This window comes from Eupeodes corollae, chromosome 1 (genome assembly GCF_945859685.1).
Source record: "Eupeodes corollae chromosome 1, idEupCoro1.1, whole genome shotgun sequence".
NCBI classification, from domain to species: domain Eukaryota; kingdom Metazoa; phylum Arthropoda; class Insecta; order Diptera; family Syrphidae; genus Eupeodes; species Eupeodes corollae.
The window spans coordinates 276,350,565-276,375,635 of record NC_079147.1 but is presented as its reverse complement, the minus strand read 5'-3'; the positions used below and the strand labels follow the sequence as shown (position 1 = coordinate 276,375,635).

General features: G+C 35.0%; 1 protein-coding gene across 1 annotated transcript in view; it reads right to left on the bottom strand.

Moving 5' to 3' along the window:
- Nucleotides 1-7,882, bottom strand: part of LOC129940797 (organic cation transporter protein) — a 31,645-nt gene extending 23,763 nt beyond the window's left edge. Inside the window, exon 1 of the mRNA XM_056049279.1 lies at nt 7,253-7,882. The gene's annotated coding sequence lies outside the window, so the exon portion shown is untranslated. The remainder of the gene's footprint in view (nt 1-7,252) is intronic.
- Nucleotides 7,883-25,071: the final 17,189 nt, after the last annotated feature.

Sequence of the window (25,071 nt, the reverse complement as noted above, 5' to 3'; positions counted from 1 at the left end):
TATTATTTGTATCAGATATTTCGTGATATTTTTATATCAAAATTGTTGGCAGTTTTCAATTGAATTTAATTGTATCATCTTTTTGAATCACTTAAATATAACTTATTGTTAATTGATGTATTTTGATACCAATTTCTAAGTAATTATATATCTGGTGTAACTCATATCAAGCCATAGTGCGATGTGTCATTTATTTTACACTATACTTTCATATTAATTTACTTGCTGACACTTTATTGTAAAGCGTATATTTTATTTAGATATCGTGTTGCTGTCAATTTTAGAAAAATAATAAAGTCGATACTTAAAAGTGTAATTAAAATAAATGTTATTCTAAATCTATATTTTGTAAATAAATAAGTGAAAAAGTGTTGAAACGTGCTTTTTTTTACTCGATTTTAATAACAATTACTCACATGCAACTACTCGTAGTTTCATGTTTGCTACCCTATATTTACAAAAAATATTCATTTTTGAGTGGATTATATGAAGCAGTTTATTAAATCCGTTTTTTGACACCCGGAAATGTATTTATTAATTCATCTTAAAAGTTACACACTCTATTAAGACTAAGTATATACATAATTTACTTATAACAAATTTACTAATTTATGTTTCAAAACATTTCTATTAAGTTGTTAAAATCAATTGCAAAAAAATCCATACAAGCTCTTGTGACAGGATTATACACTACATTAAAAAATTGCACGCACAGCAATTGAAAATAAATGGGTTTCCCTTACACAAATCTGAGCTTATTGACTTTATTTGATAAAGTTATAATGTATAATAGGAAATGCAACAAAATGTTCGAGCTTTGCCTCATGCTTTTTTTTTATTACCGTTAGTAGAATTTTGCCAGGAATGTCAAAAAATTGCTCGTACATCAAATAAATGTTCGTACACTGCTCTCTTCTCTACCAAAATGGAAATAATGGTTCTTTTTGAAATATAAATTGAGTACTGTATGGATATTGAGAGATCTAGGCTCAGTATGCCGTCAGCCGTGGTGTATCGATCTTTTCAATTGTTTTTTTTTTTTTTTAATTTTGCGAAGTTTATTTTGAAAATGGAGGCGTCTCATAAAAAAGTACCTCTTAAAGTAAGAAAACTGATTTTTAAACTAAGAAATGACGGAAAAAGTTATGCTGAAATATCGTCACGGTCTACAGTTTAATATGTATTAAAAAATTATTTGAAAAATAAAAGCTTTGAAGTGGCCCAGGAAGAGGTCAAACTGGACGCTCATATGCAACCAAAAATTGAAAGAATGGTAAAGGCTGATCACAAGTTAAGTGCTCCTAAAATAGCTGCTGACATTTAAGCAAATGAGGGAATATCGCGTAACCCTCAAACTGTTCGGAACGTTTTAAAGCGCTTGAACTATGCGAATGCATACGTTTCGAAACCAGATAATCTTTAGAAGAATTTCTTATTCCTTGACGAGAGCAAGTTTAATGTCTTTGGGTCGGACGGTCGCAGATTTGTGTGGAGGAAATCAAACACAGCATTAGATGTGAAGAATTTGCAATCAACGGTGAAACATGGAGGCGGAAATGTTATGGTCTGGGGAACTATGGGGTCCAATGGTGTGGGAAATTTAGTTTTTATAGAAACAACAATGGATAAAAACAAATATTTACAAATTTTAAAAGAAAATTTGAAAGCCAGCGCTTTAAAAATTGGCCTTAAAGACGACTTTTTACTTGTGCAAGACAACGATCCTAAAGATTCATTCATCAAGGATAGTAAAGGAGTGGCTTCTTTATAATGTTAAATCGTAGTTGTGATCTTAACCCCATTGAGCATCTTTGGGATTATGTAGGAAGAAAGGCCCGATCATCAAAAATAAGTAATAAAAAACAGCTTTTAAAGCCGTTATATTGGAAGAATGAAAAAAAAAAATCGGGGGAAGTGACTTCAAAACTAGTTCTCTCTATGAAGAATCGCCTTTAGGATGTTATAAAAGCGAAAGATTATCACACTCGCTACTAAAACGTACATACATATATATAATTAAGTTTTTTATGACTGTACGTTGCATTTTTTTCTTCATGAAGTTTGTACTAATTTATGTTGTTTTGTTTTTAATCCTCATATAATAAACAATACCAAAAATCTTTAAATTGGGTGGCGCAACAGTCCGTTGGGAACTAGGACCTAGTGGCTTACAACTCAACTCTATGTGCGAGCAATGTTGTCACGAATGGAGGGGACCTACAGTTTATATGCCGAATCCGAACGGCTAATTTGAGAAAGCACTTTTTTCATGACAAGAGTTACCCTTGGAGAATTTGTCAATTGCTCGCAAGAGGGAGTACCCGTGAAAAGACTTTAGATGGCGTAGGCAGGGATCGAACCCAAGACCTCTAGCATGACAGTTCAACGCACTATCCATCATGCCACGGGTACTACACAAAAAAAATCTTTAAATTACCTAAGATATTATTTTGAAGAATCACCTGTTCGAACAATTTTTTGATATAATGTACTCAGCGTAGCTAGTACTGTGGTAAGGAACATTTTTAAAAAATCACAGTCACTAGGGCGCGAGTTTCTAGAAGGCGCATACATAAAAAATATAGATAATAAAACTGGACAGTCAAGGAAGAGGTTTTAGATCAATTCAAATACACCTCGTCTCATAAGTTGGAACATTTGAATAACCAGATATTTTTCGCAAGGCAATCTTTTTGAACTTTTTCTATAAGACAAATGCTAGACGCGGTAACGTGGCTCCGTATAACCGTACAATATTCTAAATGTGGTCGGACGAGAATAGAATAAAGAGCTTTTAATGTATAAGGGTTTTCGAAATCTTTTGTTTGCATAGTCATTCTACCTGAGAGTCGAACTTGACGAGTTGTAGAAGCTGAGTAAGGTCAATGATTCGCAGGAATTATTTCTCCAGAAGAGCCCTGAAACTAAAGGTCGCTCGCCCCTCCCCTTCCCAATCCTTTACCACCTCCTACGTCGGCTTTGTGCTACTATGCTCCCTGATGGCTCCTTATTCCCTGACTGTATAGTGCATCACTGTCTGTCAATACCCTATTTCCTTCCTGGGACGCTTATGGCTTAATTGCTGTTCGTCTCTCCTTTTCCAATACATATCCCTCCCTTCAACTTCCCAATTGGGCTGGATCTAAGGTGTTATACGACCCGTGCCGATGATCAGCCAGGCTTAGGGCCCAATTTCTAAAAATAGCTCAGTCGTTAACGGAGTATCCGGATACCAGGCGACCTCCGGATTTGCTAGCCTTATCTGTGTAAGCGAATCTCTGCACAGATGTACCCCCAGTTTTACCTACTCGTGGGATTCCAAATGTACAAACAAAAACAAAAACTAAACCCGAAGCAAAAACGTCAAACCGGTACCGTTACTCCAGCTACACCGGGCGGCAACGTTGGCTGTCCACCTGTGCCAAACATCGGAGAAGGGATTGTGCCAAGTCACTGCCCTTCTTCGTGTGCGGTACAGGTGCTATCTACACCGGGCGGCAGTTCGGCCGCAACGTCGGCTGTCGTTACTCCTGTGCCAAACACTGGAGAAGGGCTTGTGTCAAGTCAGTGCCCATTTTCCGGTATGGCACTAGATGTATTACTGACGAAAACGCTTTCTCAGGTCGGTAGTGGAAAGTTCGTGAATAATGATCTTTCCACAACCAAAGAGAGTAAACCTCTCCAGAATGCTCCTAGGAGCTCCTATAAACAACGGCGCTATGCGATGAGGATACTAAAATCCTCTGGTTCAACATTGGGGGATGGAAGTAATCCCATCCTTAACAAGAGGCAGGAGTGGGCTAAATCCATAGATAAAACTAGTCGCTATGACTCCACGTCAAAACGACAAAGGTTTTTGGAGGAGGCCACTCCCGTACCTAAAAAGCCCAGCACTCCCAAAATGGCCAGAGCACCTTTCACTAAACCATTTAGTGATGTACTTAAAGAGCCTAAAAAGATCATAGTCGCGGTCATTGATAGGAGCAATATTGATGGCACGATTACCTCTGACCGTTGGGAGATGGTGAAACTGGGGCTCTCGGCTGGCTTTCTCAAAGTCAGGAGAGAGCATCCGGATCCACCATCAGTAACAAGCGATTGGGGTTGACATCAAGGTCGCGAGATCTCTATACGCTTGCTGTCGGCATGCTGGGCGAAGTCTGGCTAGGCGCAAAACTCGAGGTCGTTGCAAAGGAAAATATTCCTTGCAGGCCGAGAACTCGCGCATGGATCCCGATAGAAACCTCTTGTCCAGATGACATTAGTGCAATGATCAGGATCAGCAACCCGAACCTCCTTTGTCACGACTGGAAGATCGCGAAACTGGAGGAGCCAAAGGGTCATTATCGAAGTGCGATTATCGTAATCAATAAAGACTCTGGCTTCTCTGGCGCGAGATAAGGGCGTGATAAGATACGGCTTCGAGTCAGTCACGCTCCGCGTATATAAAAAAGATGAGGCTGACGCTTGCACAACCTTCCTTCGAAGGCTGTGTCGCAAGACGTAGGGAGTCCCATTGCTGCTATCACCTTCCCATCCTTGGATGTTGTTAATGATCTACCTGTACCCTCTTCTGTCGTAGCACAGTCTTCTTCATTCCATCCAGAGATGAATGGGAAGACAAAAAACTCCTGGATAAAAAAAGTATTCATTTTTATACAGATGGATCCAAGGCAAATGAGGGAGTTGGTAGTGGTGTGTACTCATAAAAGCTTAATATACGCATCTCATTCCGCCTCCCTAATCATTGTAGCGTCTTTCAAGCGGAAATTTTAGCGATCAAAGAGGCTAAGAGAAAACGTGATATCAACTTCTGATATCCGCATCTTCTCTGACAGTCAGGCTGCTATCAAATCCCTTGACGGTGTTTCAACCAAATCTTATCGGCCCTCGATTGTCGATCGTCTCTTATCGTCTCTTAAGCAATTTAACATTCTGTTGGGTGCCGGGCCACAGAGACATCACAGGTAATTGTAGAGCCGATGAACTCGCACCTCCTTTCACCTTAAAGGGAGAAGTTAGGTATACCGATAGCTACATGTAAACCTATGCTAAAAGAAACAGCTTTTGCGATATCAAATTCTATGTGGCACAACTTACCAACATGCGCAGCCACAAAACTCATATGCCTTCACTGGACCTAAAGCGCTCTAAAGACTTGTTATCTCAAAGCAGACTTCATATTAGCTCCCTAATAGGTGTCCTTACGGGACACGGGTTATTCTTAATATAGGTTTCGAGATGTAAGCTTCTATTAAATTTTTTTCAAAAACTCATACCAAAAGTAAAAACTGCAAATTTTTACTGGTGGTATCTTGGCCATAAATTGAGTTATGATAATTTTTAATGCGTCTAAAATTCGGAAACTATTAGAGCAAACTCGGTCAAATTGCATGATCTTGATTCGGTTGTGTTGTTTAAGCCGCATACCACCTCCTGTCAAAAAGGAGGTGTTCGATATTTGCAAATGCTGCGATCGCCTTAAAATCGATAAATTCGAATCATCAGCACCATTATATAGCAATATTTATTTCACACCCTTCAAATGTCTTCACAATTTTAGCGACTGCTTGCATAGTCTCTCGAATATGACGACTGTTCATAATCGCGTAATGACGTTTGAATTGCAACATTTGTTGCATGTTTTAAAAATATTGTTAACACGTTGTTGCATTACTAAGTTATCCATTACCGTAAATGGCAAACATTGGGAAGGTTTAAACAACATAAGAGACTTCAATTTTTGAACGTACATTTTGAACAAGGCAAATAGTTAGTTGGCCAAGTGCAATAATCTTTCAATACACAACTTTACTTCACTTTTATCTTTACTTTTTTCAGTTTATCGCAAAAACTACCAAATAACCATATAAAACGTCTACAAAAAACTTATCAGTCAAGCTACAAGTCCATCACGATTTCAATTTAGTATTGTAAAGAAATATTAATTGTTTTCTTTCGAAATATACAAGGAACCCTTTAGAAAATAAATCACATAGTAATAAAGTTCAGCTTTCAGTTAAATGAAAAGAAATATGATCAGCTGTCATTTTGACATAAGCAGACTTCACTTCATAGTTAGGGAGATTTTATTCGACTAACTTTCCATTCAACTTTCCAATAAAGTTGCCTTTTTTTGGAAGGCAATTCTTTGTCCAGTGGCCAATCAGATACTAGAAACTTGCCATACTTTTAAGTCCTTTATGTCGTCTGCACCAACCCTTATTATTTATATTGGCTGCGTTCAATCTGAGACAGATAGGTTATCCGGATACCTATTTGTTAGATAGTGTTTTACGTGTTAAAAAATAGCTGATAAAAACAGCAGAGATGTCATAAAAGGAATCCACAGGTATACAGGAATTTCTGGGATATATAGGTATCTGACAGAACAGCTGATTCAATCAACACATGGTTGAGTTTCAAGAAACTTGAAAATTGATTTCAACTTTTTGTATTTGTTGGTAAACAAAAAGATACAAAATGTTAATTGAAGTTGTATTTGAGGATGTTCTGTACATAATAGACGATGAAGAAACTATATCTAGGTATTGTCACTTCATAATAGTCCTCGTTTATGTTAGGATAGTTTTTTGTTAAACGTAAATCGTTTAAAACCGGAGATTTCACAAGTAAATTATTAATCGTTTAGAATTCCAAATTAGTTTAGAGGAAATTTAAACTAGATTACAGATTAAGGTTATCTCTTTTTATTAAATTGTTACGCATCTATCAATTCTTCATCGTCCGATGAATCAGTTGAATTATCCATTAAATGTTTTATCTTACAACAATTTTGACTTTGAAGCCTAAATGTTTCTCTGATTTTTGTGAACAGCTGAAAATTGTTTTTTGTTTTTGACAGCTATCTCAATACAGCTATCCAACTCGTTCAACAAGGTATCTAAAAATCCACCTATCCAAAGATACCCTATCCAACACCATATTGACAAAGCCATTATGACACTTCAAATGATAGCTGAGTTTGACATTTGACAAATGCCAGTACTTCTAATCACATCAAACTTCAAAAACTTTAGGATGAAGAAAAGTGTTCAGTAAGGGGCCGAAATCGAAAATTTCCTTCGGATTATCAAATAAAAAGATATAAGTGAATACATCCTAAATAATTTAACATCAGTCATAACTCGAACCTGATAATTTGATTCAAATTTATTTTATCTTCTAAAATACTTTACTATAAAAATAAATCAGGCACGTAACCATAAACTACTAAAAAGCTTACACTTACCTACCACAATATTAAATTTCCGAATAAAATATTATAAACTTTACACAAAAATCAATAACTGCCAACTTTATATTTGTTTGAAAATTCCCACGTTTATTGTTGGTCATAAAAAATGTAGCATTGATGTATTAGCGTCACGTACTTCTTTAGTAATTTTCTTTAATCACACACTAATTCACTGATTTAAATCTAAATAAATTGATCTGTATATACAAAAGATTGATGACATCTTTCAAAAATTTAAAATACCCGAAAACGTTCTGCAGGAAAAAATATATCTTTTTAAATAATCTTTTGATCTTAATCTTAAAGTTACAATTATCTAAATTAACGTGTTTCTTATCAACTTGTACATATGTGGCCGAGATATTATGATAATCTGTTAATTTTCAAATATGTTCATACAAATAATTATTATCTGTTTGTTTTATTTAACATTTGTTTTATCAAAGACAACAAAACCAAACAATAACAGAAAACGAAGTACTTTAGTTTTGAAAATAGTAAATACAGCTGGAATTTGGTATTGACGATAAAGTTCAAGACACTAACTCGAAATTATATTTCTAATACAATTTAACCACCACCGCCGCCGGGCGTCAAATTATACTTCTTACTGATACGGCTTACTTCGGCTTACTGGTATTATTTTTCAATTATACAAAAAACGCTGTTGCTTTCTTACAAGTCATATATTTGACGCACGTGCCGATTGTCTGCGTTTGGTGCATGTACAGTATACGTACACTCCGATTTGTTTAAATAAAGACATCACCAATTTTGTCAATTTTGTATTATTTTTACTTGCGACATATATGTAGGAACTATATGGCAAATTTTGCATTCGTGCAAAATTTCGAACTCGAGATTTTAATCAAACATGATATTACGATGGTAGAGAAGTCGAAAAAAGTGGGTCCCGCGATTCCGTCCGGTCGGTTTTGTCTGTCTGTCCACGCTCCTACAGCCTAAACTATTGGGTTGATTAAGTTCAAACTTGGAAGTTAAGGTTTTGAGCAGATTCGCGTTAGGCGTTTTTTTCATTTTTTTTTTAAGATCAAAACTAACAGTGGCCACCATACAATACAACCGATAGATTTTCTTTAAATTTTCTTTAAAATTTTATTTTTTAACTTGGCTTTTTTTTAATAAAAACAAATGTTTGTATTGCTCAGGAAATGTACCGCTCATAGAACCGTTATTTTGTTTTTTAATTTTCTCAGCAAATTATAAACCGATTTCAATAATTTTTTTTCTAAATAAGCTCTTATATTGCCCTAACAATATTTGATTAACAAAAATGCAATTTTTAATTGTTTGGATTTTTTAAAAAATATTGAACTTTTATTTTTCAAAACTCTATATCTCAAAAACGGGTCAACAATTTTTTACAAAATTCAAACGTAAGACGTATATTTACAATCACTAAACAACTCCATTCCAAAAATATTTTTAGAACAAAATTGGAAAATTTTATATGTATATAAAAAATTAATTTAAAAAAAACCGCTTAACGATTTTCAAAATAAAAATTTGAAAAATCAACGGTTTTTTTATTTATAAAATGGCATTTAAATTTTTGAAGACAAACTTATTTTTCAGGTAAAATTTTGAATCTTAAAATATTATTTTTTAAATTATTTTTAGTGTGCATGAGCCCGAAAGAGCGCATTATTTTGATAAAATTGTAATCACATTCCTATCTTTCATCCAAATTAATGCATTTGGTACACATTTATATGATATATTTAATCAACAATCTATTTTAAAGAGTCTATCAAGAAGTATTATCTTGGTTACTTTGTATACGTGATTTTAAAATATTATTCTTTACGAATAAGGTTGTTTCACACATGATTTACTGGCCTTCGCCTATATAAAAAAATAAATACTTAGTACCTACAAGTTAAAGAAACTGGCCAGAAAGAGTATATGTATTTTCTATTAGAATCACTTTTTCAACGCATACACATTGTACCTATTTATAAAGGTATTACGTACAACTTCTACAACTACTGCTTACGTGTCACTTCTTAACTAAAATCCAAAACGCACAAGAGCCTGACTGTAAACAACACATGAACATCAATTTCTTGTACTTGTTCGTATGCTTGTTTTTCTAGCCACCAATAACATTCCTTCATTATAATCATAAACATGTCCTTATCTATCTATCTGCATAAAGCTAAGCACGCCTAGTGAACTATTCTATGGTCGTTTTAGACATCTACCTGCTACCTAACTACACAACCAATAGGCGATCGCCTTAGAATTTAAACATTCATGGTCTGCATCTTTCTTATCTTATTTATTTTCCATCCTGGTTCTTCTAATATGAAATTACAATAAAGCTATCTAAAGGAAAAAAGCTTTTAAGGAACAAGTTGAATCTATATGAATCGCATTGTAGCTTTATAGGTAATAGAAACCATTTTTCATATACAAAGATCGTACACAAGTAGGTACGTAGTTTTTTTTTTTTTAAGATTTTCTTTTCCGTCCGTCCGTTCTTAAATAAAAATACTTCATTTAATTTGTATAAAAATGAATTCAATTTTAATTAGGTAGATAAATTTAATCAATAAAAATAAACAATAAAAATTATAACTAGGAAAAATTAACTGGTTAACTTGACTTTGACTTTAATTAACTTTACACTTTACGCTTTTTAAACTTAACTTCTTGGCGATTACTTTACGATTGCTTATTCATTTAACTATACTTCTTTACATAGGTTTTAAAAAAAGTTTTTATGAACTGCTCATTATTATATAATTGATTGCATGATTTTAAAATTATACACTTTTTGGCTTTACTTCATAATGTTTAGCAAAATGTACTATTCCACACGGTCATCCTGGATTTCGTCTGTCTCAGACGATTCGTCACCGCTGTCATCATAGATTCGCCATAGCTTCATGTAGTCGACTGCTGTTGACGTAAGATTTGGACCTTCGTGTTTTCCAACCTTTTTAACCTCGTATCGATCGTTTCGTTTCACTTTGGTTACTTCATATGGACCAAGATACTTTGGATATAACTTCAAGCCCGTACCAAACTGAGTGCGTAAGATAGCCACCATGTCTCCGAGTTTATATTTTACTGCTTCTTTTCTCTTCTTGTCATAACCTTTCTTAGACTCTTCTTGAACCTTGCTGATTTGACTTTTAGCAAGCTCTCGGATTTCTTTTTTTCCTTCTTCAAACTGCGTGAGAATTTCTGCTTCGAAAAGACTTTTAAGTTCTAAGTCTTCTGGCAAAAACATTGGAACACCAAACAGTAACTCAAACGGCGTTCTCTGAGTGCTTCTGGATATGGTAGAGTTAATGGCACCTTAAACACGACTTACAAACTTGTACCATTTCATCGGGTCCTCTAAACTTAGCTTCGCAAGTACTTCAATAATGATTTTGTTTAGACGTTCGACCTGGCCATTTTCTCTATGTACTCCAGTTGTTACCATATGATGGGTAATGTTCTTCTTTTCACAGTAGTTCTTGAAGTCATTCGAAGAGAATGCTGCCCCCTTATCCGTGATAACTCGCCGTGGAAAACCAAACGTTTCACTCTGTAGCTCCATCTTTTTGATAACATCTTCCGTATTACAAGCTTTTACCGGATAGATCCAGGTAAATTTGGAAAAAGCATCAACAATGACTAACAGGTACTTATATGACTTGGCTGTAGATGGTAGTGGTCCAAGGTGATCCAAATGATATGTGTGTAATGGTACATCCGGTTTCGCAATTGGGTTTAGCAGACCTTCCAATTTTCCTTGCTTTTTTGAAACCAGAATGCACGCAATGCAATTCTTGACGACACCTTCAACGTGCTTTCTTAGATTAGGGACAAAGTAGTCTTGACGAATAATGGCTTTAACTCTTTGCACACCAACATGTCCCTTTTCATGAACGCTTGTTATAATTTGCTTTCGTAGGCTTTTTGGAACCTCGTTACGTACTTCAAAATCTTGGTATGGCTGACTCTCCAACAACTTTTTAGTGACCGCACAAAATCATCAGTTGCTTGTGCGTTTTGTACCGCTTGAAACATTCCATCCTCAACTTTCAATACAGCCGGAAACCTACTTAACGCGTCAACATGACGCATAGCACTTCCTGATCGATGATGAACCTGGAACTGGAACTCCTCAATCTGCATTGCCCAGTTAGCTACCTTACTATTGAGAGTCTTTTTCTCCATTGTGATTTTGAACGCCTTACAATCCGTGTAGATTTCAAAATCCAGCCCTAGCAAGTAAACTCTTAACCTCTTTAAAGCTTTAATAATAGCCAATACTTCTAAATCGTAACTATGATAACCCCTTTGCGTTTTATTAGTTTTATAACTGAGAAAGAAAACTGGGTGATAATGACCATTATCATGCTTCTGTAACAGAACGGCACCAAATCCTTCCTTGCTCGCATCCGTATGTAACTGAGTAGGTAGCGACGGATTGAAAAGCTTTAAAATCGGTTCTTTACATATAGTTGTTCCTTTAGCTGCTTGAAAGCCATTTCTTGGTTTTCACCCCACACGAATTTCTCCCCTTTTTTGGTTAAGTCTGACAGTGGCTTTGCAATGATGGAGTATCCCTCTACAAACTTCCGAAAAAATCCTGTCAAACCTAAAAAACTCATAACGTGTTGCACCGTTTTAGGTTTTGGGAAGTTTTTAACAGCAATAACTGTTTCTTCTGAAGGTTTTATCGCTCCATTTTCCACAATGTGCCCTAAAAACACTACATTCTTTTGCAAACATTTGCACTTCTTCCAATTGATCATAAGACCATTTTCTTTACAAATATTTAAGACCTTCACAAACTTCTCTGTGCACTCCTTGACGTCCTTTCCCGAAATAATTATGTCATCAACATAGATTCGTAATAACCCTTCACGTATGGCTTCTCTGAAAATCGAGTCGATTAGCCTTTGAAAAGCAGCAGGGGAGTTGCAGAACCCAAACGGTGCATTCAAAAATTCCCACTGGCCATCTTGCGTAACAAACGCTGTGAATTTGGTCGAAGACTCTTCTATATCAACATGGAAAAACCCATTGCTGAGATCCAGGGTAATGAAAACATTGGCATCGAAGAGACTCTCCAAAATGTCCTTGACGTTTGATAAAGGAAATCGATCTCGTATAGCCTTTGAGTTAATTTTCCTGAAGTCAATGCATAATCGATAGCTTCCATCTTTTTTGTGAGCTAAAACTACCGGACTTGCATAACAAGAGCTACTCTTTCTAATTATCCCTTCTTTTAACCATGTTTCAATTTGCTGGTTTACAAAATCTCTCTCTTTTGGAGCTAAACGCCTGGGTTTTTTCATAAACAAGTATGTCATCTGCTAAAATAATCCGCAACTTTACCCTCGATTCGATTGGTTTCATTGGACTATACGCATCTATAATTTCGGTAAGCATTTTTCTATCTTCATAATTTTTCACACCCTTTAAATTTTCGTTAATCTCATCTTTCCCTGAACGATGTACCAAATTTACACGTGCAAGAAATAGCTTCTCGTTATCAGGCTCTAACTTATAGGTTATAATTCTTCCCTTGTCTATAAAATGGCAGCGATATCTAAGATATCCTTTCCAACTAGTATACTTTCTCTCATAAAACAATCAGGTACTATATGAAAGTTCAACTCGTACACTTCTGATTCGATAACCGCTTCAAGTTTCGTATACCCCATCGTTCTCTTCTCGTCGTTGCCAAAATTAGATACTCTTATACCAGGGCCATCATAACTGTCTACTCCAATTTCATCACTCACAGATTTATTCATTATCGTTATGTCGCTTCCAGTATCTAGATGTGCAGTAAACTTCTTCCCTTTTAATTCAACCTGCATAGTTAAATCGCAAACTTTCACTAAGTTAACCTGTAGCTTATTGTCCTTCGGGCCACCTGCACCACCTTGATTCTTCGAAGTGGATGGACAATTAGGAGATATGTGTCGAAACTCACTACATTTAAAGCAACGCGCTCCTTTGGATTTACTTGGGCACTGTCCAGCTAAATGTGTCAAGGAGCCACAATTACCACAACGTTTCGAACCATGCCTATCCTTGGACTGCTATTTACTTTTCACTACTGTATTATGTTCTACTGTTGATCTTTTCTTCTCTTTAGCCTGGTCTGACTTGAGCCTTTCATATGCTTTAAAATTCTCTTTAAGCTCTTTGAAATTCTTCGATTGGTACAACACTGCTTTATTAATCGTATCGTCAGGTATATCAGCAACGACATAACCTATAAGGTGTTGTACTTCAACGTTTCCCCGCAACGATAGTTTTTTCATCCTATACAAATACTCCAACAGAGACTCACTTGACATTTTTTTAGTATTTTCTAATATACGATGAACGTTAACAACCTCTTCTGTTGTAAACTCGGTTTGAAGAACTTCTTTAAATTTTGCCCAACTAACAACACCAGACTCCGCACCAGACAGCAACCTCCTTGCGTACAAACATTTTTGAACCTCATTCCACCTACACACTTCCGATATTTGTTCAAAATCTGCCAACCATTCCTCAATTTGTTTACCCGTTTCGCCTGTGAACTTCTCGAGAGATTCCTCAACGTCTTTTAATTGAATGTTATTTTGAACAGGTTTCTAATCTGCTCCTTCAGTCATTTTCGATGACGAGAGCTTTTTCTTATCTTTCGAAATTAAACCTACCTGACTACTTTCTTCTTCTTCTTTCTGTTTACTATTTTCTTCTTCTGCTTCACTCTCGACTAACTCCATTCCGTCAATCTTACTAGTCTCTATTGTCTTAAACAATTGGGGAAACTTCAAAATTCTTTCAATTAAATCTGTCTTAACGTTGTATCTGTAAGACAAGCCCTGATCTTTCAATAACTTCTGCAACTGTTTGAGAGTAAGCTGAGATAAATTTTCGGAGAGGTTCATTAACACACAAATACCGACCAACCGACGAAACCCAATTTCCTTTTTAACTTCCCATAGGAAGTTATTGTAATGGGTCCGATTTGTCAAATTGAAAATTTTGACATTTCTCGACGTTTCAAGGTTCCTAGAGTCGAAATAAAAGATTTTTAGAAAGATGTCTGTGCGTGCGTGTGTACGTACGTTCGTACGTCCGTACGTCTGAACGTCCGTACGTCCGTACGTTCGCGACGTTTCTTTCGTCGTCCATAGCTCAAGAACCGGAAGAGATATCGACTTCAAATAAATTTTGTTATACAGATAATAAGGCAGAAAGATGCAGAAAGGGCTCTCAATAAAATTGCGTGGGTGGTTTTTTTACCATAGCAGTTTAAAAAAAAGGTGAAAATTTTGGTTAACCCTAAATATCTTACGAACCAAAAACGCTAGAGACTTGAATTTAATTTTATATAATAAACTGTAACGTGATCTCAAAGAAATATATTTTTTGAAAAAAATCTATCTAACGGTTTTTTTTTTAAATCAAAAAAACTGAAAAAAAAAATTTGTCACCTCCTAAATTTAACGATTAACATATGATTTCATCTCCAAAACAATTTTGAGCAACGGAGAATAATGTTTTTAAAATCTGATAAAATTATGAGAAAAATCGAATTGACAGTTTTTTTTATAAAAAATAAAAATCTAAAAAAAAAACATTACTCAAAGTTCGTAAAAATTGAATATCGATTCAAATATCTTTTCAAAAACTTAAAATTTAGGCTTCAAACTTATTTCATCTTATAAGAAATATTGTTTTTAACATTCAGTAAAATGTTGAAAAAAATCTAGTTGACAGTTTTTTTACAAAAAATTAAAAACCTAAAAAAAAAGATGTATAAAAGTTGGTAAAAATTGATTTTCGATTCAAATATCTTTTCAAAAATTGTAGATATTGGCTTTAAACTACTTTTATCTTTCAAAAAACATTGTTTTCAACATTCTGGAAAATGTTGAGAAAAATCGAATTAACAGTTTTTTTACAAAAAATAAAAAAAACTAAAAAAAAATTAATAAAAGTTGGTAAAAATTGATTTTCGACTCAAATGTCTTTTCAAAAAATTGAGATAATAGCTTCTTACTAATTTTTACTTATAGGAAATATTGTTTTTAACATTACGACATATTTTGAGAAAAATCGAATTGACAGTTTTCTTACAAAAAATAAAACTCTAAAAAACAGTGTATAAAAGTTGGTAAAAATTGATTTTCGACTCAAATATCTTTTCAAAAATTGTAGAAACTGGGTCTTAAACTACTTTTATCTATCAAAAAATATTGTTTTCAACATTCAGTAAAATTTTGAAGAAAATCGAATTGACAGTTTTTTTTTACAAAAAATAAAAACTTAAAAAAAAAATTAATAAAAGTTGGTTAAAATTGATTTTCGACTCAAATTTCTTTTCAAAACTTTGAGATATTGGCTTAAATTTACTTTTTTCTTTCAAAAAATATTGTTTTCAACATTCAGTAAAATTTTTAACAAAATTGAATTGACAGTTTTTTTATAAAAAATTAAAAACCGAACAAAAATTAACAAAAGTTGGTAAAAATTGAAGATGAATTCAAATATCTTTTCAAAAACTTGAAAGTTAGACTTCAAACTTATTTTATCTTATAAGAAATATTGTTTTAAGCATTCTGAAAGATGTTGAGAAAAATCGAAATGATAGTTTTTTTACAAAAAATAAAAACCTTAAAAAAAAAATGTATAAAAGTTCGTAAAAATTGATTTTCGACTCAAATATCTTTTCAAAAATTGTAGATATTGGCTTTTAACTACTTTTATCTTTCAAAAAATATTGTTGTTAACATTAGGTAAAATTTTGAAAAAAATCGAATTGATAGTTTTTGTACAAAAAATTAAATACCTAAAAAAAAATTTAACAAAAGTTGGTAAAAATTGATTTTCGACTCAAATATCTTTTCAAAACTATAAAATATTGGCTTCAAACTAATTTTATCTTATAGAAAATATTGTTTTCAACATTCGATAGAATTTTGAAGAAAATCGAATTGACGGTTTTTTTACAAAAAAATAAAACTCTAAAAAAAACAATACTAAAACTTGGTAAAAATTTACTTTCGACTCAAATAGCTTTTCAAAAATTAAAAATATTGGCTTTAAACTTATTTTATTTTACAGAGAATATTGTTTTCGATATTCAGTGATTTTTATATAAAAATCCAACAGTCCGTTTTTCGTACAAAAAATAAAATCTATAAAAAATAGTACGCAAATATGGTAAAATTGATACTAGTACATATAGAACTTTTAAGCAAGACAATTCGACAGACGGGATGGGAAGTTATCAGTGTGGGTCGCATACCAGCCTCTTTTTTTATTTGTTTTTCTAATTTATTTTCGAAAAAGCTTTTTCTTTAAAGTTTACGTAACGTGCGTATGCAAATTTTATTGATTAAAATTAAAATCTTATAATGAATAATATCAAATATGTTTTTTGTGAAATATGCCTAAATGTTGTATCATGCAAGTGCGGCCGAAAGCTGCTGTATGATTGGTAGTATATAGAAAACATGCGATCTCACCCGATTATCTTATGTACTTAATCAGATTATATAAAGCAAATGCTTTTATTCTTGAATATTCGGTTTCTTTTCTTTATTTGCAAAAACTTTTCACAGGTTTACTATTTTTTTAATAAATTTAAGCGCCACTTTGTATGAGAATATTATTTTTTTATATTTTTATCCACTTGTCTACGAAACTGTTATACCACTTTTGTTTTAAGGTTTTACCGATGTAAAATTTATTGGTTCGCACTGACACTCAACACTAGGTTAAATTCTTGAAAATGCGCTTTTTTTTAAATTTTAATTTCACTTGTGTTCACAAACCATAGGACATTTTGTTTTTAAAAAGTTATAATTAACTTCGCGTTCGCGCATGGGTTTTGGTTTATTATAGTTTTAACCGTTATCCCACTTCTGACACCAAGTAGTTTTTTTTTTTTTTTAAAGATTTTCTTTTCCGTCCGTCCGTTCTTAAATAAAAATACTTCATTTAATTTGTATAAAAATGAATTCAATTTTAATTAGGTAGATAAATTTAATCAATAAAAATAAACAATAAAAATTATAACTAGGAAAAATTAACTGGTTAACTTGACTTTGACTTTAATTAACTTTACACTTTACGCTTTTTAAACTTAACTTCTTGGCGATTACTTTACGATTGCTTATTCATTTAACTATACTTCTTTACATAGGTTTTAAAAAAAGTTTTTATGAACTGCTCATTATTATATAATTGATTGCATGATTTTAAAATTATACACTTTTTGGCTTTACTTCATAATGTTTAGCAAAATGTACTATTCCACATGTATGAAAGTTAAAATGAAACGCCTGCCGTTTAACTGAATTGGTACTAGAGCAGAATCAATATTAGAACTAGTACACAGATTAAAAGCAAGAATGAGGTAGAGGAAAAGTACCTTGAGTTCAAAAATTTTGTAGAAACTCAGACTGGTAACAAAATAAAGGCAGTTAGAAGCGACAATGGAAAGGAATATTGCAATTTTAAGATGAAGAAGATTCTAGCAGATGCAGGCATTCAACATTAAACAACGGTTCCATATTCTTCACAACAAAACGGGTTGGCAGAAAGAATGAATAGAACCATAAACGAAAAAGCGCGTTGTCTTCTGATCGAGTCTGGTTTACACAAACGTTTTTGGGCTGAAGCTGTAAATACGGCAGTTTATTTAACGAACAGAGAACCTTGCAAAAGTACAAGAGAAAGAACAGTGAATCTGCAGCATCTTAAAGTTTTCGGTTGTCAAGCACTTATTTACATTCAGTGGGGAGTGAAGACGAAATTCCATCAGTGAATTCAAGCAATGAAATACCAATCTAAATAAGCGACGAAACGTCAAGTGAAAACAGTTTTTTGGATACCCAAGATGATTTCATTGTTGAAGAATCTTCAGAAGGAATCATATCTGATAGAGGAATAAGACAATCTACCAGAATAAGAAATCCACCTGAAAGATACGGTTATCAATCGTAAGTGGCCAGCAACAATGATGAAGATCCAAAGACAGTCGCTGAGGCAATGAAGAGCGAACATATGGCTGATTGGAAAAAAGCAATGAACGATGAATATACAGCTCTTTTGAAAAATGGCACTTGGGAAATAGTTTCTTTACCAAAAGGAAAGAAAGCCATAAATTCCAAATGGCCATTTAAGTCGAAAAAAGATGCAAGTGGTAATTCGAAAAATATAGCGCTAAATTGGTCGTAAAGGGGGACTCGCAACGTCAAGGGATCGATTATCAAGAAATATTTTCTCCCGTCGTAAGGTACACGTCCATAAAGTACTATTCACATGAGCACGACCAACGACCAACGAATGAACGAATATTCGTCGATTTTGACGTTTCTTTCACATGAGAGTTTTTAATTCGTCGCGAATGAAGCCACAGCCAAACACCATTCACCACCGAAACCAAAATAAGAACGATTTTTTAGGTTAAGTACGAGCGATTATTTTATTCGTTGCGAGTGTGGATTATGTGGAACGCGAATAAAGTTTGACAGTTCGTATCAACTATAATTTTTTTCGCGACGAATAAATTTGTTTTCTTAAATTTCTCAATATATTATATTGAAAAGTAAAAGTATGTATCATAAATCAAATAGAAACTATATTGCTACCGTTTTGTTAAGAATTTGTGTGGAAATATGTCTTCAAACGTATATAAACTCACATTTTGTAATTCATTCGTCGTTCGTTGGTCGCGCTCATGTGAATACTACTTAAGGGTACTTTTAAGTTTGGCTGTACGATATAATTTGGATATCGATTAAATGAATGTTGTGACTGCTTTCCTGCAAAAGTAAACTCAATGAAGAAATTTCCATGAATGACTCATAAAAATTACAATATCGTAAGAAGAGACCGGCCCGACTCCACTATCTTTATACGAAAAGGCAATAATTATAATGTCATATACAATAATGAATTGCGAAAGCTCAAGACGCTTGTTATGCATCTCTCTCTCTCAAAAGAATCGGATGTATATGATTGCGGCTTATGCGGCTGGAGCTCCACAGTTTACTTCGCTTCAGAACTCGAGATTCTTTTTAGGGAACTTAAACTGAGCTGGGAGAAAACTATTTCTTCTTGGCCGGTGATTTGAACGCAAAACATGAAGATTGGGGAAATCAACATAGTAATCCCAGAGGTAACTATCTTTTTAATTTGATAAATCTTTACAGCGTTGAATATGGTGTCGACCTGCTGGCTACCGAAAAGCCATCGTATCCAAGAAGCGGCACCTTTCTGGATCTTTTGCTTGCTGTACGACACCAGACTGACAGTTACAGACAAAGTGGTTAATCACCCTCGAAACTGCTTACAGACGGTCGAGTACGATAGTTATCACTGCGGACTGGCTGCCGTAATGCAGATGCCGAACGAACACGTGGAGTTGGAGGAATACGTTGCAACGCACTCTTACAATTACCGTAAGATGCGTTGGCCTCGTTTCACCAACGCCTTAGCGAGAGAACTTCATTCGAGTGACATAGCCCCACCAAACAACAGACACCTGACAAATACAGAAATGACCAACATTTACAACAGATAGACGAAACAATAAAACGAACGATGGAACGGACAATACCAAACGGGAACGGGACCAAATGGACGCTTATACAGAAACGCGACTATTGACGCACTGCGAAGGCACAAAAGTGGCTTACTGACAAGACTTAAAAACTAGTAAGCAGTTAATTCCAGTGACCCTAGTATGTTCCCTAAAATCAACAAAATATTCAGGAAAAAGAACGACAATGACCTTCCGAGTCTGAAACTCCAAAGAACCGAAGAGAACAGAGACGTACTCAGGACAGCGCAAATAGATCCAGAAGAAGCCATCTTTGTCGATAACTTTTTTATAATTGAAGATCCGAAGGAAATTGTGGAGGCGATGGGAGCTGCTTTCCAGCAAGTGTACAAGTTGAATGTTAGCATTCGCCCCAACAACGACCTGGAAAACAGAGCCCTACTTAATCACTTTTACCTCCGTAATGATATCACACATTGGCGATCTGAGAACCGCGGTTTCATGCGGTTCAATGACGATTCCTTGGCAAATGCCATAAACGCCGAACAAACGAGACCAAGTCCCTTGTTAGTGACGAAGGTTGAGCTTCAACTCATCTTCAATTCAAAAAAAAAAAAAAAAAGTCAGCAGGTGTCGATGGTATATCCAACTGACATTTACACCACACTCTTCAACAATGCACTGAATAATGCATATTATCCAGTGCTTTGGAAGACCGCTGTGGTTCATCCTCTCCCGAAAAAGGGAAAGGACAACTCCAACCCGTCAAATCTTCGGTCGATAAGTCTTCTTCCGAGCATCAGCAAAGTTTTCGAAAAAATCATTAATAGGGCTCTGACTAAGTGGGCTGCGGACAACAAAATAATTCCGGATAAACAGTTCGGGTTCAAGGCGGGTCATGACACAATTCATGCTGCGTCTAAACTCGTTTCTGATATTCAATGGAATAAGTCAAAACAACAATGCACAGGTGCTGTTCTGGTTGATTTGGAGAAGGCCTTTGACACCGGATGGTTAGAGGGCCTTTACCTTAAACTGAGGACGTTTGGCATAAGCAAGCCATTGTTGTATATACTTTATGATATGCTTAACGGTAGGAAGTTTGTTGTCAAAAGTGCCAATGTAACTTCTACCACAACATTCCCAATTGAAAATGGTCTATAACAGTGAGCGGTGAATTCGCCGATTCTCTTCAGCATTTACACCAGCGATCTGATAGGTAGTCTTACAAAGGCAATTGCGTACGCCGACGATCTTATTGCGTACAGAACGGCCCGAAAGGTTGAGGTTATTATAATTCTCTTGCAGCGTGATTTCGACAAGATTCAGCGATATTGCGACGACTGGAAACTGAAAATAAATGTCCAGAAGTCAGAGACAATTCTGTTCCGGACTCCGTTGGCTGGGGCCACGAGGGATACGTGTAAGAATTGGCGCAAGATGGTCATCGTTGATCTTCACGGGCAGCCATTGGCGAGCAAAAGTGTAGTGAAGTGCCTCGGTATCTGGTTAGATCAGTATTTATATTTCGACAGACATATAAATGCTGCTCTGACCAGGGCCAGAGGAGCTTTCGCTCTGACAAAACGGCTGTTTTTTAGCAGTCGGCTTGACCCCAGAGTGAAGGTAATTTGCTACATGGCCCTCATACGGCCAATGATTGTTTATGGTTGTCCTGTGTGGTTCAACGTTGCCTCTTCCCAGATGGAGAAGTTTCGGGTGTTCGAGCGGCAATGCTTACGACGCTGTACCGGCTTATATCAAACAGCGGAATCTTCTTACGTTCATTACTTTTCCAGCGAGGTCCTATACAACGGGGCTCGAATCAACAGAATTGACAATTTCGTGATAAAACTCGTTTGGGGTCACATTGCAGGAGCTATGTCTTCGACCAACAATTTAATTTTCGGGGCGTTCTATCCGAACGACGAGTATTTTGAAAGTGCACGCTTGGGCGGCTTTATTCCACCAGAGGCATTCCTCTTTTTAGACAAATGCGGTCTGATACAGGATAGATTGGCAGTTCCGTTAATCTACCACGTCAGACGAAGAACTGTGGATAGGCGACTCCCATACAATCGGGATGTCATGGCATAAGGCAGAGCAGAGCTCCTTCGGTTCAGTAGGGCTGTGTCCGAACGGGACCGAACTGATAGGGTGAAGCAGGAGAACCAGTTTTGGTGTCTTCAATCGGCACTTGATATTGGGTAGTCGGGATGGGGTTTTAAGTCTTGGTCGGCTCACAAACTTGTTTTATAGTTTTAGGGTTTAGTTTTAAGTAGAATAGGCATTGGTGGCATAAAAAAAATACAAAAAAAAAAAATTAAAAAAAAAAAACATACAAAAAAAGACAATAAAATATAAAAACAAAAAACGTTAGATTTGCTGCTGTGGTTGTTCTAGTTTTAAGTAATTTATAGGTACAAAAGGAAGTTTATGTTAGCTTTACGTTTTATATTAAGGACCTAATTATTTTTCAAATTTTCTAATAAATACAAAAATAAATAAAATATAAATTGAAGTAAAATAGATCTTAGGGCCGAAAGGCATTAGTATTAAGTGTTATAGTTTAACTTAGAGTGTTGGGATGGGACCATTAAGTAAGTTGTAAGTTATGGATAATTAGGCTAGTTTTATGAATTTTTGTCTAGCTTTAAGATATGTTTAAGAATGAATGAATAAAAATGAATAAAAGAAAAGTGCGTTGGATTGTCATGCGAGAGGTCTTAGGTTCGATCCCTGCCTATGCCATCTAAAGTTTTTTTTCACGGGTACTGCCTCCTGCGAGGAATTGACAAATTCTCCAAGAGTAATTCTTGTCATAAAAAGTGTTTCCTCAAATTTTTCATTCGGATTTGAAATGTTAGATTGGTCCATGACATTTACTTTTTGAAGATAATTTTATTTAAATGTTGACCGCGGCTGCGTCTTAGGTGGTCCATTCGGAAAGTTCAATTTTGGGTAACTTTTTCGAGCATTTCGGCCGGAATAGTCCGAATTTCTTCGGAAATGTTGTCTTCCAAAGCTGGAATAGTTGCTGGCTTATTTGTGTAGACTTTAGACTTGACGTAGCCCCACAAAAAATAGTCTAAAGGCGTCAAATCGCATGATCTTGGTGGCCAACTTACCGGTCCATTCCTTGAGATGAATTGTTCTCCGAAGTTTTCCCTCAAAATGGCCATAGAATCGCGAGCTGTGTGGCATGTAGCGCCATCTTGTTGAAACCACATGTCAACCAAGTTCAGTTCTTCCATTTTTGGCAACAAAAAGTTTGTTAGCATTGAACGATAGCGATCGCCATTCACCGGAACGTTGCGTCCAACAGCATCTTTGAAAAAATACGGTCCAATGATTCCACCAGCGTACAAACCACACCAAACAGTGCATTTTTCGGGATGCATGGGCAGTTCTTGAACGGCTTCTGGTTGCTCCTCACTCCAAATGCGGCAATTTTGCTTATTTACGTAGCCATTCAAATAGAAATGAGCCTCATCGCTGAACAAAATTTGTCGATAAAAAAGCGGATTTTCTGCCAACTTTTCTAGGGCCCATTCACTGAAAATTCGACGTTGTGGCAGATCGTTCGACTTCAGTTCTTGCACGAGCTGTATTTTATACGGTTTTACACCAAGATCTTTGCGTAAAATCTTCCATGTGGTCGAATAACACAAACCCAATTGCTGCGAACGGCGACGAATCGACATTTCACGGTCTTCAGCAACACTCTCAGAAACAGACGCAATATTCTCTTCTGTACGCACTGTTCGCATTCGTGTGGTTAGTTTAATGTCCAATAAAGTAAACTGAGTGCGAAACTTGGTCACAATCGCATTAATTGTTTGCTCACTTGGTCGATTATGTAGACCATAAATCGGACGTAAAGCGCGAAACACATTTCGAACCGAACACTGATTTTGGTAATAAAATTCAATGATTTGCAAGCGTTGCTCGTTAGTAAGTCTATTTATGATGAAATGTCAAAGCATACTGAGCATCTTTCTCTTTGACACCATGTCTGAAATTCCGCGTGATCTGTCAAATACTAATGCATGAAAATCCTAACCTCAAAAAAATCACCCTTTATTTTGTATATAAGAAACAAGATGTAGGAGTCGAAAATCATTTTTTACCATTTATTTATTGGGATTTTTGTGTCATTTGTCATTAGAGAAAAATTTTAAACAACCTATTGTAAACATTTTAAACCTTTCTTTTCTAATTAGTAAATTGTTAATTGCCTTTTATAAAAAAGCGAGCATCCGAATATGTCTAAAATGTGAGAATTCGTGAAAATAAACAAAGCAAATACGATTAAACAGACCTATTAATTGGAATTCCAATAAATTGAACAGATGTCATATGGATTAAGATAATTGCTAAAAGTTAAACTAGTTATTCCGTGATTTTAACTTTAGTTAAACTTTAGTTAAAAGAAGGTATGTTGTTTAAAAGACATTAAAATGTCTTTATCATTTGACTAAATTGCTTTAAATGTTTGCGAAATTGTGTTTAAATTTTGTCTTGTCAGTCAAATTGTCATTAAAATTAATTTTTTGTTATGCATTTCAGCTAAGGAAAATGACATTAATATACCAACTATAATGCATTTTAAACTGAGTAAAAAAAGCCCTGCCATGCCAGAGTTCTTGGGTTCAATCCCTGCCTATGCCATCTTCAGTTTTTTTTTTTACGAGTAATGCCTTTTGCAAGTAGTTGACAAATCCTACAATTGTAATTCTTGTGAAAAGTGCTTTCTAAGATTAGCTGTTTGGATTCGGCTTAAAACCTAATTTATTTATGTATTACAAAAATGTATTTCTTTTGACATTGACGTCTTAAGTTCATTGAGCCTACGCGACCAATTTCTGACTTAAGATCTTTTTGCTTAATGCAAAAGAATTTTGTTCCGTACATTAGACGCTCTTGTAAAAGAATAGAATCTTTTGTGAGTGCAATCTCTTTCGACTTCGATATAAAGATTGCATTTATTGAATTCACTTAGAGATTCGTACTTCAAGAATTTGATCAATCACCAATCAACCAATCGTTTGATTGCAATCTTTTAAGAATGCATTCATTTGAAGTGTCTGCGTTACCTTAAGTCTTTGCAATTATTATAGTCAAGTTATTGCTTATATGATTGCAATGATTTTAAGTGAATGCGAAAAGAACAACAAAAATGAGAAGAATGAAGATAATGCTTTAAATGAATGCATGAAGTTTCAAATGATTGCAATCAAATGATTGGAATGAAAAATTCCTG